The sequence below is a fragment of the Phyllopteryx taeniolatus genome, chromosome 2 (genome assembly GCF_024500385.1).
Source record: "Phyllopteryx taeniolatus isolate TA_2022b chromosome 2, UOR_Ptae_1.2, whole genome shotgun sequence".
Taxonomy (NCBI): domain Eukaryota; kingdom Metazoa; phylum Chordata; class Actinopteri; order Syngnathiformes; family Syngnathidae; genus Phyllopteryx; species Phyllopteryx taeniolatus.
In genome coordinates this window covers 714,460-729,865 of record NC_084503.1, presented here as the reverse complement: position 1 = coordinate 729,865, position 15,406 = coordinate 714,460, and positions in this window count along the sequence as shown.

The following is a 15,406-nucleotide window of genomic DNA, read 5'->3' as shown; positions in this document are numbered from 1 at the left end:
GAGAAAGAACGTGAGACGGTCACTCGCGAGCAGGGATTTGTTGGCTGCGATCAGGACTGCGTGCGGCGTTATTCTCCACTTTTCCCGCCTTCTGCTCAGCTTCGCCGCCGCAGCCTTCGGTCTCCTCTTTTTTTGCACCAGCCGGAATGAAAATAATAATCGTAACGATTAAGAATAGCGTCACTTCAATCTCGCTTTCAGTGATTACATTGTTCCATCTGTTTCCGTTTCTGCTTAAATTATATTTAACTTCATCTGCTGTGCTTCGCAAACAGGATTACTGGTACTTATCTGAAATGAAAGTGCATTTTTAACGCCGTTTAATAACGAGAGTGGAAAATCCAGTCGGTCGCAATAAAGCTGAAACGAATCCATTGCGACGGCTGTCGGCGGACAGCGCGGGGATTCTTCCTCGCGGGCTGCACGTCTCGAACGGTGCGAGAAAAGAGGCAGAGGGCCGCTTGTGTAATCTGACACGAGCGTTGCGATCACAGCGACGCCGAGGAGTCTTCGCGCACCCTTTCAAAGGGCCAACGCAAACGCAAGGGGGACCACGACGGCGATAATCAAAGTGCGCAACTTTCCTCAAGGGTCCGGAGGCGGCTGCTCGGCCTCGTGCATCTCAAGTGGACAGCGCCTTGAAGCTCTCCGCGCACACCGTTCCATTATGGTAATAGTATGGCGGCCGGCCTGTTTGTTGGCCAAACACAATTAACAAGCTTTCTTGCCGCACATCAATAGCGCCATTTGCATAGGATATTGATCTGGAGTCCTTATAATCACAAAATGTTAATTGCACCAATTAATTCTCAATCTGTTTGTGCCCTTGTCTGGCCGCCTCCAGCCCTGAAGGTCAGTGTGGAAATGAACTGCTCTTTGATTCTCCTCCAGGAAAAGATTTGTTCTTTTCTTTTCCCCAAGACGGCACACTTTGCCACTCCAGAATCAAAAGATGCTTATTATCATTCCCTGTGAGTAGCGGCTAATGGGTTTGAAATCTCCTTCTGATCTGATTTGTCCTTTGAAACGAGCTTTTTCTCGTGTGGTTCATTAAGCGGGGCCGCCTCCTCTTCCGTGCGGAGCCGATGTCTATTTACACCTCAAAAGCGGACGACCCTCACACCGTGCCGTGCCGTTACGTGGCGAGACATGACCTCATGCTTTATTGTCTCTTTGAGATGATCGCAATAATAGCGGGCAGGAATGTCTGCTTGGCTGCTCGTCATGTGACACGGAGGAAAGACTCTTCTTTTTAATGATGATGCTACATTGCCGTAATGATTGTAAAATACATATAGGTGGGCGCACCCGCACAACAAAAGAAGACCCAATGCGACAGATGTGTCTGCCGAGGCCCCCAAAATCCCAAATGACCTTTGGCGTACGAGCGCTGCGTGGTGGCGGTGAACATGAGCAGATAATGATGGATTCTTCGAGATCTTCGTTTACTGTCAAACGAAACGTCCAACAACGCTAAATACAAAGCGCCACATTACCTTGCATTTCAGTCCGCTGGCTTGATGCTAACGCTAAACAGCGTTTGGTGCGGCGCTATGACCGATTATGCAAAGGATTAAACGCAAACAGTGCCGCGACACATGTACACAGACGATGTAATGGTACTCGCACGCATGTATTCTTTATCCTCTGCTAAGAACAACAGATTTGTTACATTAGTGCCATACTGATGAGCTGGAGGAGTTGAGACGTCTCAATGAACTGTACATCCGTCTGTATTATACTGCCCCCGGTGGCCAAGGATGTGTATATATATTCATATTTCCAACCTATTAGTGTTATTATATTATCATAGTACTATAGTATTACAGTATGTTCTATGGCATAGGTGGCAAAGTCAAGGCCCGGGGGCCAGATGCGGCCCGCCGCATCATTTTATGTGGCCCGCGAAAGCGAATCATGCTCGTCAACTTGCGTGATTTTTGCTCAAATCTGTACCCAAATTCCAAATTGTCATAATAATAAACAATAATGTTGAGATGTTGCATTTTTCTGCCAACAAAGCCTTCTTCTACAGTAACTCCTATCACTACTTCCTTGTAATCCTGGACAAGGGCGTCCAACTCACTTTTGTGTTAGGATTCCCCTCAGAGGCCCGTTAGAACATCACCGATGTTTCATCACCAAATCATCTTATTACCATTACGCAACAAATTGAGGGATAACTAGTTTTGAAATCAGAAGACAAGGATAATAGTTTGTTCAAGTATTGTTTAAGTAGGAGTAAATCGGTTCTACTTCTTCCTACTCCTTTTCACATCTGTATAATGTAACTTTGTTCCAATCTTGTTTGTTTCGATGTTTTTTCTGTCACTTTTCATATTCAAAAGCCCAGCACAACGGCCATTTAACTGATGCAGCGTGACAAAAACTGTTTTCCTTTCTTTTGAATTCTATTTGATAATGTCATTGCTTTTTATTTTCATAAAGTGCAATATTATGGACTGCTATTATTCCTCATTAAAGTACACTGTATATCAAGGCACCACTGTATCAGAATCAGAATCAGAATCATCTTTATTTGGCCAAGTATGTCAAAACCTATATATACAAAACATAAATAAATAGAATGTAAGGAATTCAAACAGATTCATTGCGACTGAGCGACTCCTTCTTGTGTGCCTGCTTTGGCCTGGCCACCTGGGGGCAGTATATTACAGACTGATACAGGGCACGTGTGGTGTAGGGTTAGTGCCACTGGACTAGTTGGAAATGATTTTGACATTTGCAGTAATATTAAGTGAGAAAGAAAATAGGCCTTTTCATTAAAGTGTCTGTCTTCATGTGTTGCTCCATTGTTTGTGTCCAAATATCTGTCGTTTAAAGGCGATGCTGTTCGTTAGCCCATCTATGGTGTTTTGCATTGTACTTAACTAAAACATTTCAAATAAATGAACGGGCTCTTGCTCAGCCTGGGCCACGCCCCTTTGCGAAGGCTCACGGAAATCCGTTCCAATCAAAGCGGCGCGTCTTTCTCAAGCACTTTTGCACTTGGAAGGTCTTGACCTCTGCCGAGGCAAAACCTTTCATGGCGAAAACTAAAATCCGCATCCGCACACATACGACACCATGCGATCGTCCCTGCGGCCGCTGTCGGTGCGACGCGAGCGCTCGCGTCGTCGTGGCTGGAGTTTACAGCCGTTCGTTTCCCGAGAGAGAGTATTGTTTTGATTTTTTTAATTACAAAAATACATATGCACCTAATATTGTGGCCGCTGAGCGTGTGTAGTTAGGAAAGAAGAAAATGAAACAAAACGTACATGGTGACTTCGACTTCATTTATTGTTTTCATCATTATTCATATTATTATTACTGCATGTAAGCATTGGGGCCTGATTTATTTACGTTTCAATACAATCAGCAGTAGCACAACGATGGTTTTGCACCACGCGGCCCATAATTGTCCCGAGTCCAACATCAGTACATATCATAGCAGGGGGACCTTTCCAGTGGCCGTCACCCACGCCTGAACCAAATGACAAATGAGGCACACTGAGTGAAAGATGAATTTCAATGCACTACACCTGTGCAGCCCCACCAAATCAAAGGACTGATTGCCTCAAATTGCATATTTAAAACGCTTAATTCTTCCATTATGAAGCCTATTTACATGAATTAGGGACAATTACCATTTTCAGACCCACTTCAACTTTGCTCGGTCCCCCCATCCATTAACATTTGAAAGTGTCGGCTGGCAGACACCAGAAAGGCCCGCCATCTGATGGCGCTGACCCCATGTGTTGCCCGCCTGAACAGACTTTTGATTTCGGAACAAATTCCGAAACGAAGGCGCTTGTCTCCGACTCTGTACTGACAAAAGTCAGTCTGTTCTTTTGCCACGGGGCATTCCATTTTGCAAACGCACACCGAGACAGCCGCTCATATGCTTCTCAGCTTCCAAGTGGAATTCTTGTAGGCTGAAATGTCGCCATGTTTTAGGCGCGCACACACACACACACACACACCACATATGTCGCTGCTCTTTTCGTACTTCTGCGTAAATTCTGCGTGTAGCCGCGCCACATACTGTGTGGTCGTGTGACCGGCCGGCTCTGTTTGATTGGTCGAATGGAGTCAACCGTCATTCGTAAGTTACTTTGGATCGGTGAAATAGTCATGTGACCCTCTGGCGAACAACAATAGATCACACAAGCATTAATAAATAGCTGTCATTCATCCATCCATCCGTTTCCTGAGCCGCTTCTCCTCACGCGGGTCGCGGGCGTGTTGGAGCAGGAGGCGGGGTACACCCGGAACTGGTCGCCAGCCAATCGCAGGGCACGTACAAACAAACAACCATTCGCACTCACATTCACACCTACGGGCAATTTAGAGTCTCCAATTGATGCATATTTTTGGGATGTGGGAGGAAAGCGGAGTGCCCGGAGAAAAGCCACGCAGGCACGGGGAGAACGTGCAAACTCCACACAGGCGGGGCCGGGGATTGAACCCGGGTCCTCAGAACTGTGAGGCAGACGCTCTAACCAGTAGTCCACCGTGCTGCGCTGTCATTCATCTTAACAAAAATACTCCAGTCAAAATATAAAGTAGGATGCATTAAAACTCGTCTGACGAGTACAATTTATCCAAACAGTGACTAAAGTAAAGGAGTAATTGGTTAGTCGCCACATCTGATGGGAGTGGAGTGCAACAGGATGTCTGATGGACAAAAGCATAGAAGCATTTTTAGAAAAGTCAATTAGTTGACTAAACTCAGAAAAAAAATGAAGATGAAAAAAGGCAGCGATGAGGTGTCAGAAGTCATTCGACCTTTGCACTCGGGAGAATTCAGCAGGAGAAGAAGGTGCCCCACGTCATGTGAGTCCCAATTTCAATTTCAAGCTCCTAAGAGGGTTGGGGGTTTAGTTTCTTCTGGTCTTAGTGTATTAGGACCTTAATTACACTTGCGCAATCCAATTAGGCCAAATAGACATTTATAAAATGCGCATGAAATAAAATGTCAGACCTTACAAAGAAAACTATGTTGTAATTTGATTGTGCATTTGTATTGAAGTGTCCGGCGAGTGTTTTTAATCAACCAATAATCTAGCAATATCTTACCCTGGATGCAATTGATCGTGTTGATCGTCTCACATTTGCATTCAGTCTTTTTTTTTTTTTTTTTGGGGGGGGGGGGGCCATTACAGCATCTGCTATTTCCAATATGTTGGGTTACTTCTATCGTACTTTTTAGATACAGTGGCGCACTCTCCAGGGCTGGCACCGAGTATAACACTGGATTGAACCTGCTTGCACTCTCTCTCTGAATGGAAATTACTTCAATAGATGTTGTTTTTTTTTTAATCATTCATGTTTTACAGTAACGTATTAGTTTTGAATTGAACCGTGAGGCTATTCAAATAATTTAAGAAAATGCAGTAATAAGGGAATACACAGGTCCTGTATACAGAATAAGCATAATGCAGCCTTTGGGTGCGTGTATTGAAAGGACGACGCCCTCTTACGATCATAATTGTGCTATCGATTACGCATAACTCACTTTGTCTTATTATGATTACATTTGAACATTGACTTTCTGCGTGAAAGGAATTCTCTCCTCTGGTGTCATTCTCGTTGACTTGTATGATCTATGATTCATCAATACCATCGATTTTCCCCAAAGTTCATCCGAAACGTTCAATACAGCTGCATCAGTATTTTACATGTTTAAAAAAATACAACGTCAGCAAAATGTCACCATAATTGAGGCCGGCTGATGTTGTTGTCCCTTAACCAAGTTCTGACTGTTTTATAAAGAAGGTCGGGACGGGACACATCAGTCACACGGGAGCCTGTTCACATTCCCAAGGACAGGAACGCCACTCAACTCTCATATGGAATTTCAATGCCTGCGGCGTGACCATGTGCTCACGATGCTACCGACGGGCGAAGCGCCCACTTCACCGGGTACACCTCCGCACTCACGTCAAATTGAATTCAAATATTATAAAACCAACTAAAACAGAACTTTGTGAGGCCAAATCTATTGATAGAAGTCGGGGGGGGGGGAATAAACCCTTTCAGAATTTGTTTAATGAGCAGGCTCCTTCCAGGCTAATGCACGATGATGTAAGATGGACGATTAGGATTTCGATTTCACGCTTTCCATCCATTTTCGATACTGCTCGTTCTCATTCTGGTCACATGTCAGATGGAGTCTGTCCCTCAGTTGACTTTGGGCGAAAGGCAGGACAAACGTCCATTCAGGTCACACCGGTGGACAATTTAGAGACAGGGGTGGACAAAGTATGGCCCCCGGGCCACATGCCACCATTTCCATTATCAAGAGTCTTGTCATATTTGTAACATTGGTTAGTTATAATTAAATTGATTATAAAGAATAACATTAACAATAAGAATGAGATTTGGTTTCATTATTAAAATGGGTTAAACTACTTTACACACACATTAAGTGATTTTAAAAATCCAATGTGGTGCCTCCTGATTTTGAGCTTCGTGTTTATGGGCTTAAATCGGAGTACGTGGCGAGAACCCGAGCCCAAGCACAGGGAATGCACGCAACTAATGATAACTGTTCATGTCTTCATGTGTGTGGTATTTGACCTCGTCTGCAGATAAATCTTAAAACAGCCATCAGGTTATAGTTCAACATGCAAGTTTTTATTCAATTGCATCTCTCATAATCCTCCAAGTGTTTGTCTACTAAAGGGTTAACATTTTTCCCTTGACAGTGCGAAAGATTGTGGAATTTGTTTAGCTCACGATTGGAGAGATTGTTACGCTCCAACCACTTGTCAATTTCAAAAAGTTCTTCATTTAGAAGTGTTCAAACGGGTTATTTTTTCCCAACAGATTCATCCATCCATCCATTATCCGCACCGCTTCTCCTCAGACGGGTCGCCTATCCCAGCTATTTTCGGGCGAGAGGCCGTGTACAGTCTGAACTGGTCGCCAGCCAATCGCAGGGCACATAGAAACAAACAACCATTCGCGCACACATTCACACCTAAGGGCAATTTAGAGGTTCCAATCAACCCTACCGTGCATGTGTTTGGGATGTGGGAGGAAACCGGAGTGCCAGAGAAAAGCCACCCAGGCACAGGGAGAACATGCAAACTCCGCACAGGTTGGGGAGGCACATGTGCTAACCAGTCGGTCACCGTGCCGCCCCAACAGATTCCTATTCGTTCTAAAACAAACATTCGAGGAATTAACAAAATCGTTACAGGATCAAGAGAAGCGGTCCCGATATGGACCCCTGTGGAATCTCATGCTTAATAGATCGAGTCAATGATTTGTGATCTTTCACAAATCATCCATATTGTTCAATTCCATGCAGGAAGTTGTGTTGAAATCCAGACTTCCCACCTTGGCTGAGGTCTGTGCTTCACTTTGTGCCTTTATGCTGTAGTTATCATCGTAAAGGCAGAATTTGTTTAGTCGACCTCATTAGATTGCGCAAGCTAATGAAATGGCCGGTGACTGTCTAGTCACATCCCTGCTGTGTGCTTTGCAGGGGTGCGTGGCTATTTGGTGCACGCACATCTGGATATCTATTGCTGTTGCTCTGCCGGCGGACACTCCGGCAACAGCGGGCTGCCCTCCGAGGGCTCTGGATATCCAGCGTAAATCCAACCCGGCGGAGCCGTGAAAAAAAGCTAATAATATGTTATTGCGGTCCGGGTTCCCCCTGTCGCCTCTCCATCAGAGCACCGCTGTCACTTTACACATGGACCACGGTGTGATAATGGACAATAATGCCGAGTATAGCTGAGAGTGAGAAGTCCAATCTGCCTCCTGAGTGGCGAAAGGGTTGAGAGAAAGTACAGCCCTCTGCTGCGTGGGAGCACGCCGTACGTCATCCTAACATGCTCCTCTGGACATCCCATCCCTTTTCATTGTTGTCGTATTCCGTAAATCGGGAAGTTTCTATGTCAGCCGCGTGAGGCTTTTCCCCATCCGAAACTCGGAATTACCCTCCGCTACAGTGCGGAAGCTCATTATTGCGCTTTGTTTTTGTTATTATTACAGTTTTAGGCCTTCGTATAGCAGCTACTCTGAAGACCACCGGACGATTGTTTCATCATGGGTTTATTCATATTTAATGGAGATGCATTTTCTACCCGGGGAAAAAAAAAAAACCCAAAAAAAACACGCGGTCATTAGCTGGAGCTGTGCAAGGGTATAAACACAAAGATTTGTAGTGACAGAGTTTAAGTCTCTCAAAGAGAATTTCAAATCACGCTATCAACAGTGACTCCAGGCGCTGCGGACACGTTGTTCTGCAATTGTTGTGAGGTTGAAAACAAATCAAATAACTCCAGCGCATGACTAAAAACTCCGTTTTTCAACCCAAACATGGGAAGTAGACTTCCTTTGAGGCACGAAGTGTGTCTGATTACACTGAAGAAATGTCAAAATAACAACACGTGAGCTGAGGCGAAGTTTAGTGGACACGAACAACAAAATGCTTCCGTCAAGGATTTCGTGACCTCAGTCAACATTGTTTCACCGCGGTGCGGTCCGACTGGATTTGTAGCCGCCGTTCATGCAGTATATTCGCTGGGCGGACTTCATGTGGATCATTCGTTTACAATGGCGCCTGGAGATACGAGTGACCCGATTGGATGGATTTCTCGAGATACGAGCTGTGGCCTCGTGAGCAAAAAATGTGTCACTGTAATGGTGACAGCGAACTCAACTCCAATCACTTGACAGCAGCAGTTTGGCAGATTTTGAACATTGAACTTTACTGTCAAACTAAACATCAAACAAAGACAATCACTTTGCCTTAACGTCTACCAGCTTAATGCTAATACACGATGGGAAACACCATAGACAGGCTAACGAATAGCATCTCTGTGGTGATGTTAAGCAAAGGATATGTGAACACAAATGGTGCAGCAACACATGTAGACAGACAATATAACAAAACACACATGCATATATTCTTCATCCTCTGCGAAAAGAAGACAGCCCATACTGTTATTATGCCTGACGTGCACACCAGAAGAAGTACAATGTCGATGGGCAGTGAAGTATGAAAGCATGACAAACTGTTTCATTCTTGACTTGTTGAGAGGAAAGATGCTTTGTGACACACGTGCGTTCAATTATGAAGCTGGTCAAAAGACCAATTAGGAGTTTGAAGCCTTTGAAGTATTACTGCTAGCAAATGTGATGAGAGGATAGCGTTAGTACAGTAGATAGTTTGTGAAGTTAAATGAGCTAATGTATGCACGTGAGCAGGTGCAACATTTCCAGCCCCTTTAAGAGTGTTTCCGGTCCCCACACAAGCTTTTCTAAAGTCAATTGCAGTCCCCTTGTAATTATTGCAATGTTGAGAGGGCACAGGGGCCATTTTATTTTCTGTCCGATGATTGAATTTCCGCCCTTCTTCTGCGGAAAGTCGCATTTCGGTGCACGACGGCAGCCTTTGTGGTTTTCCCGGAGTCTCACGGGTCCAATTCCCATTATTTACTTGACCGTGACCCCGTATCGTGACCCCCGGAGTCTCTCATTCTCCGCGAGTCTCCTTTTAAATGACCCACCTAATGGCAACCCGCATTTTGTACTGAACTGTAATGAACGCTCCAATTGTGCCGAAGGTGATTTGGATATGAGCGAAGGGGTGATTGGATCCCCCACACTCCATTTGACTATCCCTGCGCTCTTGCGACATTCGCACAGATCCGCGGTCAGCACTTTCGGTCGGGAGGAAAGTAAGCCTCCACTTGTGGTAATGCGCCCGCTCGCCGCTCGCCGCTCGCCGCGCGCCGACGAGGCGACTGCGGAATTAAGTGCTCGGAATAAATGAATTCATTCTGGCAGAAATGTGTCAAATGACCTTTCCGCTGCTCGTTACACACGGCGCGCATTACACCAGAGAAATGCTCCCGTTGTCGCCTCTCCTTTTGTTTCCCTCGTCCTCTTCCTCCCTTGTCAAAGGGGAGCGGTAATTAATTGAAATCATTTCCACGTGTAAGGTTGTGCGGATCCCTCCTCGAGGTGTGTCAGCGGGTCGATGGATATTTGTGTGTGGGGGGAGTCAGGCGATAAGCACTGCGCTCGCACGACACTAAATGACTGCCCGAGCTCTACAAAACCAATTCGAGTGCGGAGGCGTTTGAGGGCAGGAAGTACCGGAGAGAGAGAGAGAGAGAGAGAGAGAGAGAGAGAGAGTGGCGGAGTGCGGCGAGGGGGCCGAGGTGAGGGCACTGCCCCTAGCCGACAATATTCTGACGGCGGCGGAGGCAGAAATTGAAATGTTTTGTAGCATTGGAGGCTGGCCGCATTTTTCATTTCCTGCCATTTTTCTCTCCCCTTGGAGGAGATCTCCTCCTGCCTGCCGCGCGGTCGAGGCCGGCCGAGCCGAGCGAGCCAGCGAGCCGGCGAGCGAGCGAGCGGGCGGGCGAGCGGAGCTGGGCCTTCGCGGGGGCCCGTACATGCTGCTGTGGATTGCTTTTTACACGGTGGCTATGCAGAGACCAATCAATTAAATATGAATCAATAAAAAATGTACTCTGGCAGAAAATTGCTCGGAAAACAACCATTAAAATATGTATCGTGCCTTTTATGGGAAGTCACCTGGGATTCCCCTGCAAATTAGCGCGCCACCCAACCGTCGTCATTTTCACGATTGTGACGAAATGACACTTTGCTACAATGTGAAGTCGTCAGTGTACAAAGAATCGGAACAATGGAAGTTTAACGTCCCCCTCAAAATAAGTCAACACACGACCGGTAGAATGTCGAAACTGCTGGCAACAAAAGTGAGTGAAAATGTCCAAATTGGGCCCACTTCGCCATTTTCCGCGCCCCGTGTCGTAACTTGTTCCTGTTATGAGGTCTCGGGTGCGAATGGGAACAGGCGTGTTCCATTTGCCGCTATCGCGCTGATCGCTTCTTGGCAGCATGAGAACACATCTTAGCTTCGTGATTGTTTTGTCGGTATGCACCGTTGACATAACTGTATGCTCAGCGTGGCATTTGCTTTTGATCTACTGATCTTCTTTATATCGCTAAAATGAGTGTGAGCAGCCCGACCCTTCGTAAGTTCTATTTCTGGTTACGAGCTTTTCATCGCCATCACTGGGAACAAAATTCTTTCAATCTTGACATATCACCGCATTTAGAATTAAGGGACCACTTTTCTGGCATCAGATTTGACCTGTTACACAGTGGGTGTTTCCGGTAGGTGCAATATGTGCGGCCCCACAGGGCACAATTTCTGGGGGGGGGGGGGAATGATATGTAAAGTGATTTTCCATTGGCATCACGAGATGTGAATAAATCATTAGCGCCCCATCGTGGAGATATCATGAAGGGTCATCGAGGACTTTGCTAATAATCGACGTCGCCCGAGGTTATCGATGTCAAGGAAGTATGACATCTGAATGTAAGTTATCGCAGGGCAAATGAAAGTTTCAAAATGGCTGCATGTACTGTAGCTGGCATTTCTAAGAAAATGATTTGGCCCTCTTTGTAATCGGAGATTACCAAGAAACACTGATGGAAAGCTGCAGTTTTTCACGACCACTCAGCCTCTCTTTCCATCATCGCGCGTCGCCGTTAGAAAGGAAAACAAAACAATGCTTAATTACATCCGCCAATGATTTGCCGAGAAGAGCTCCAGAAGCACACGGACGCGCTCGTCGCCACTCGGAAGGCAACGCAAACACGGAAGGGGATCGGGATCATCAGCGTGTGCGATGAGCTCACGCTGATAACGTCCCCACAACACTTCCATGACATTGTAGCTGCGTTACCTCATTACTGCAATGTCACAGCAGCGGCGTGGGGATGTTGTCTTTGGGGACTTGGGGGGGGTGAATGGGGCATAATAAAGGCGGCGTATGAGGGGGTTGGGGGTCCGCTGCAGGTACCGGGCCTCTGCAGATGAGCTGATTAATTAAAAGGAGCTCAATTAAGGTTACTGAGCTGATCCCCTCCCCACCCCTCGCTTTGCTCATTGGATAAAGCTGGATGGAGCAGAGGGGGGTTCAAGGGAGGGGAAGCATCCTTGCTTCTTTTGACATTAACCCGCCTGCACCCGCAACACACACACACACACAGTTGCCTCAGTGCAGCGCACCCCACCTTGGCAGGAGCGACAGTCTTCAGGGCCTCAAATGGGGCCCGCGGTGTTTTAATCCCTGCAGCCCATCAAGCCACCCACACTTCCATCTGTCAGGGTGGAAGTGTTTGGGGGAGGGGGCACACGGGTGCATCTCGTTCCATCCCGGCGGATTTTCGAATTTCCTTCACCTCCTTGCTGGAGCCAAAATTCGCACCTCGAAACGAGCCACCGTAGCCTCAAAGTCGCTGACATCCCCGCAAACCGAACCCAATGCGCAAGTACCATCGCACATCTGGAACCACCTTCAAAGCAAAGGTGAACATCTTTCCACAGTCTTATATTTGGTTTGGTTCATCATTTTCATTTTTCCTCTGCTGAAGTCTTCTGTGATAAGGAATCAACTTTCAGATTGTCTTAACCGTTACTCAAGTCAACAATTAAAAACCAAATGTCTTCCTAAACTGACCCGAGAAAGTCACACACACACGACCCTGCGAGAAATCGTGCCAAATATTTCAATTACTTTTACATGTTGACAAAGTTCCTTCCAAGGCACTCCTAAATTTGTCATTTTTTCCTCAGTAATGTAGAGACATATTCAATATTCTAGTTATATTTCATGATGAGAATGTTCCAGATTATTTTCAAAGTTCCATGGATCCTTTCAAATGTTTGCGATAGTCAGGGATGCGAATGAATTTTCACAATAGTGGATACGAAAAGTCTACACACGCTTTATTCAATTGCCAGCTTTTTGAGATGTCAAAAAAACGACACCGAGTAAAATAATAAGATAATCACATTCAAACTCATGTTAAATGGGAGTCTCTGAGAAGACTAAATCAAGTTGCGATGTTCTAGTAGGCTTTTCCTGACATTTTTGGGGGTCACATTTTACAGCATAAGAAATGGTTGGCAGGTTATAGCTCACATTCATGGGAGAAAACGTTTTGAAATCTCGGTCTTGTTGTACTTGAACAGGGGTGTGTAGACTTCTTTGATCCAGGAATACGATTGTACAGTGTGTGATAAGTTCACAGTCAAAAAGAGTTATTGTATATCTTTGCCATTTATTTAGTTTGGAGACCAAAAAAAAAGCGTATTCATTTGTGAGAGCGGGCACAGCATCACAGTTTTAATGAGCAATCCATTTGCAATTACAGTATCCGTCAGAATCAAAAAATCAAAAAATCAAAAAGCAGGTAGTAAATGTGGGATTGGCTGGCGACCGGTTCAGGGTGTACCCCGCCTCCCGCCCGAAGATAGCCGCGATAGGCTCTAGCGGCCCGCGACCCGCCTTAGGAGAAGCGATGGATGGATGGTAGTAAAGTTCAGCAATAGCCGCTGTAACCTAAAACAAAGTTTCATACCAGCGTGAGAAAACCACAGCTTCAGAATTAGAATGTAATCTTGAGAATTGGAATATTTCTCCAAAGTGTACAGAAGAATCCGCTCCCATTTAGCCAGGGGAAAGAAAACAACTTTGAGGAAGATTTTAAACGTCCCTTGTGTCCAATAAAAATAAAGAGGTGGAATATTTTTTGGCCTCATCGCTGGCACTCGCTCGCTTCCAAGATGCAAATGGGCAGATTTGAAATTCAGCCTCTGTGTGTTCTGCTCGGCTACTTTAATGTTGTATCTATGCGAGGGATTATTCTCTCTACAGCGGAAAAACAAAAAAACCCCCCCCCCCCCCCGTGCTTGAATGGAAGCGCCCTCAAAGTAGCTGCGGCGGCTTTCAACGGCCTCCAAACAAGATTAGCGCCGCGGCGCCCGCAGTCCCCATCGTCTGCATTCACACAGAGCAGAAGCAGCCTGTGTGACAGTCTTTCTGTTGTGACACCAGTCGCTGCTGCTTTACGGGGGCATTGAAAAATTGAGAGGTCACAGCATCGGGAGGAAAATCCCCCATCGCCTGCTGCAATGTTGGGCTATCGTCTTCATGCAATATCCGACGATCTGGGGATGTATTGCTTATAAAACAATTAGATGTAGGCTTTTTTATGTAACATACCGTAAGATATATAAGCACATAGTAACGTGTGCTCCACAAAAGCTTGCTTTTAAGCCTCAAGATAGGTAGAGGTAGAGACGTTGAATTTTGACCCCGGCTAACTTCGGTGGGACATCCTGCGATTTGGCGTGCAAAGACGGCCGCACATTTGGTTTTTAAAAAAACAGAAATATTTTTATTTGACCTTCTGCCTCTTCAATTGTTGCTATTCTGCTATAAAGGGTGTCCACAAAGTCTCTTTCAAATATACTGACATTTTAAAACTCTACCGATGACATGTAAATCAGATTAGTGATTACTCAATGGTTGTCCGAGTTTTGAATAGAATCATGTTGTGTTTGCCTATTGGTATAGGTAGCCCGTTGATGAAATAGCTTTTTAGGGGTCAATAAATACCTCGGAAAATGCCGACGCTACAATCAAACTACAATGTGCAGCGTGGTATATTCAAATGAAATCTGCTATGAAAATGCATGATCAAGTCGGGGTCAATATCACTATAAAGTGTCCTCATCGGGATCACGATCATCGTGAAAATGGAGCGGAATAATCACACTCAAAAGAGGTTTTATTATAAGAGGACAAACATTTGCACTTAAACCAACAGAAAGAGAAGAAGTGACTTTGGGCTTTTCGCTGTCACGGGTCGACCACACTTCAAATGTCTTTTCTACATTTTGGGTTTGTTTGTTTTTCAATGAATGTACAGGAAGTGATTTCGGCGTGTCCCACACACTGCTTTGCGAACTACAGTGTGCGTAAGAAGTGGTTAAATGAAAAGAAAAAAAAGTCTTATGTGGTTTATTTTTTTTTTAACTTCTTTGAGTCATTTTGATCATGCATTTGCAATTTTCCTAATCATATTGAACATTGTGTACGTGTCTCTGGAAATGCTGTCCACCCGGTCATCCTGCAGAAACCTCCCTTTAAGAACACCTGCCGTGTTCTTTGTGACATCATGACCAGCATTTCGTGGGTAGTTATAAATAGCATGCATATTTACACTTACATTTCATAGTTTTCATTTTCATCAAGCGTGTAGGGGAATATATTAACATGTCCACTCTGTCATTGTGAACTATCAATGGTTATAAACAATCTTTTAGGGAATTTGAAGTATATTTGTAAAAACAGTAGACAGACAGCTTGCTAACTGAAGCATGTTGCTAAGTGAAGGTCCGTAATGTGCTAAATGCTAACATTAGCCCACCAAAGAAAAAATGTCTACCCTGTCATTATTTTGCTGCTTGCAGATAATTTATTAAATTAAAAAAAACTATGGGAGCTTGACCTATATGCATAAAATCTTCAATATGAATTTCAATTTTTAAAAA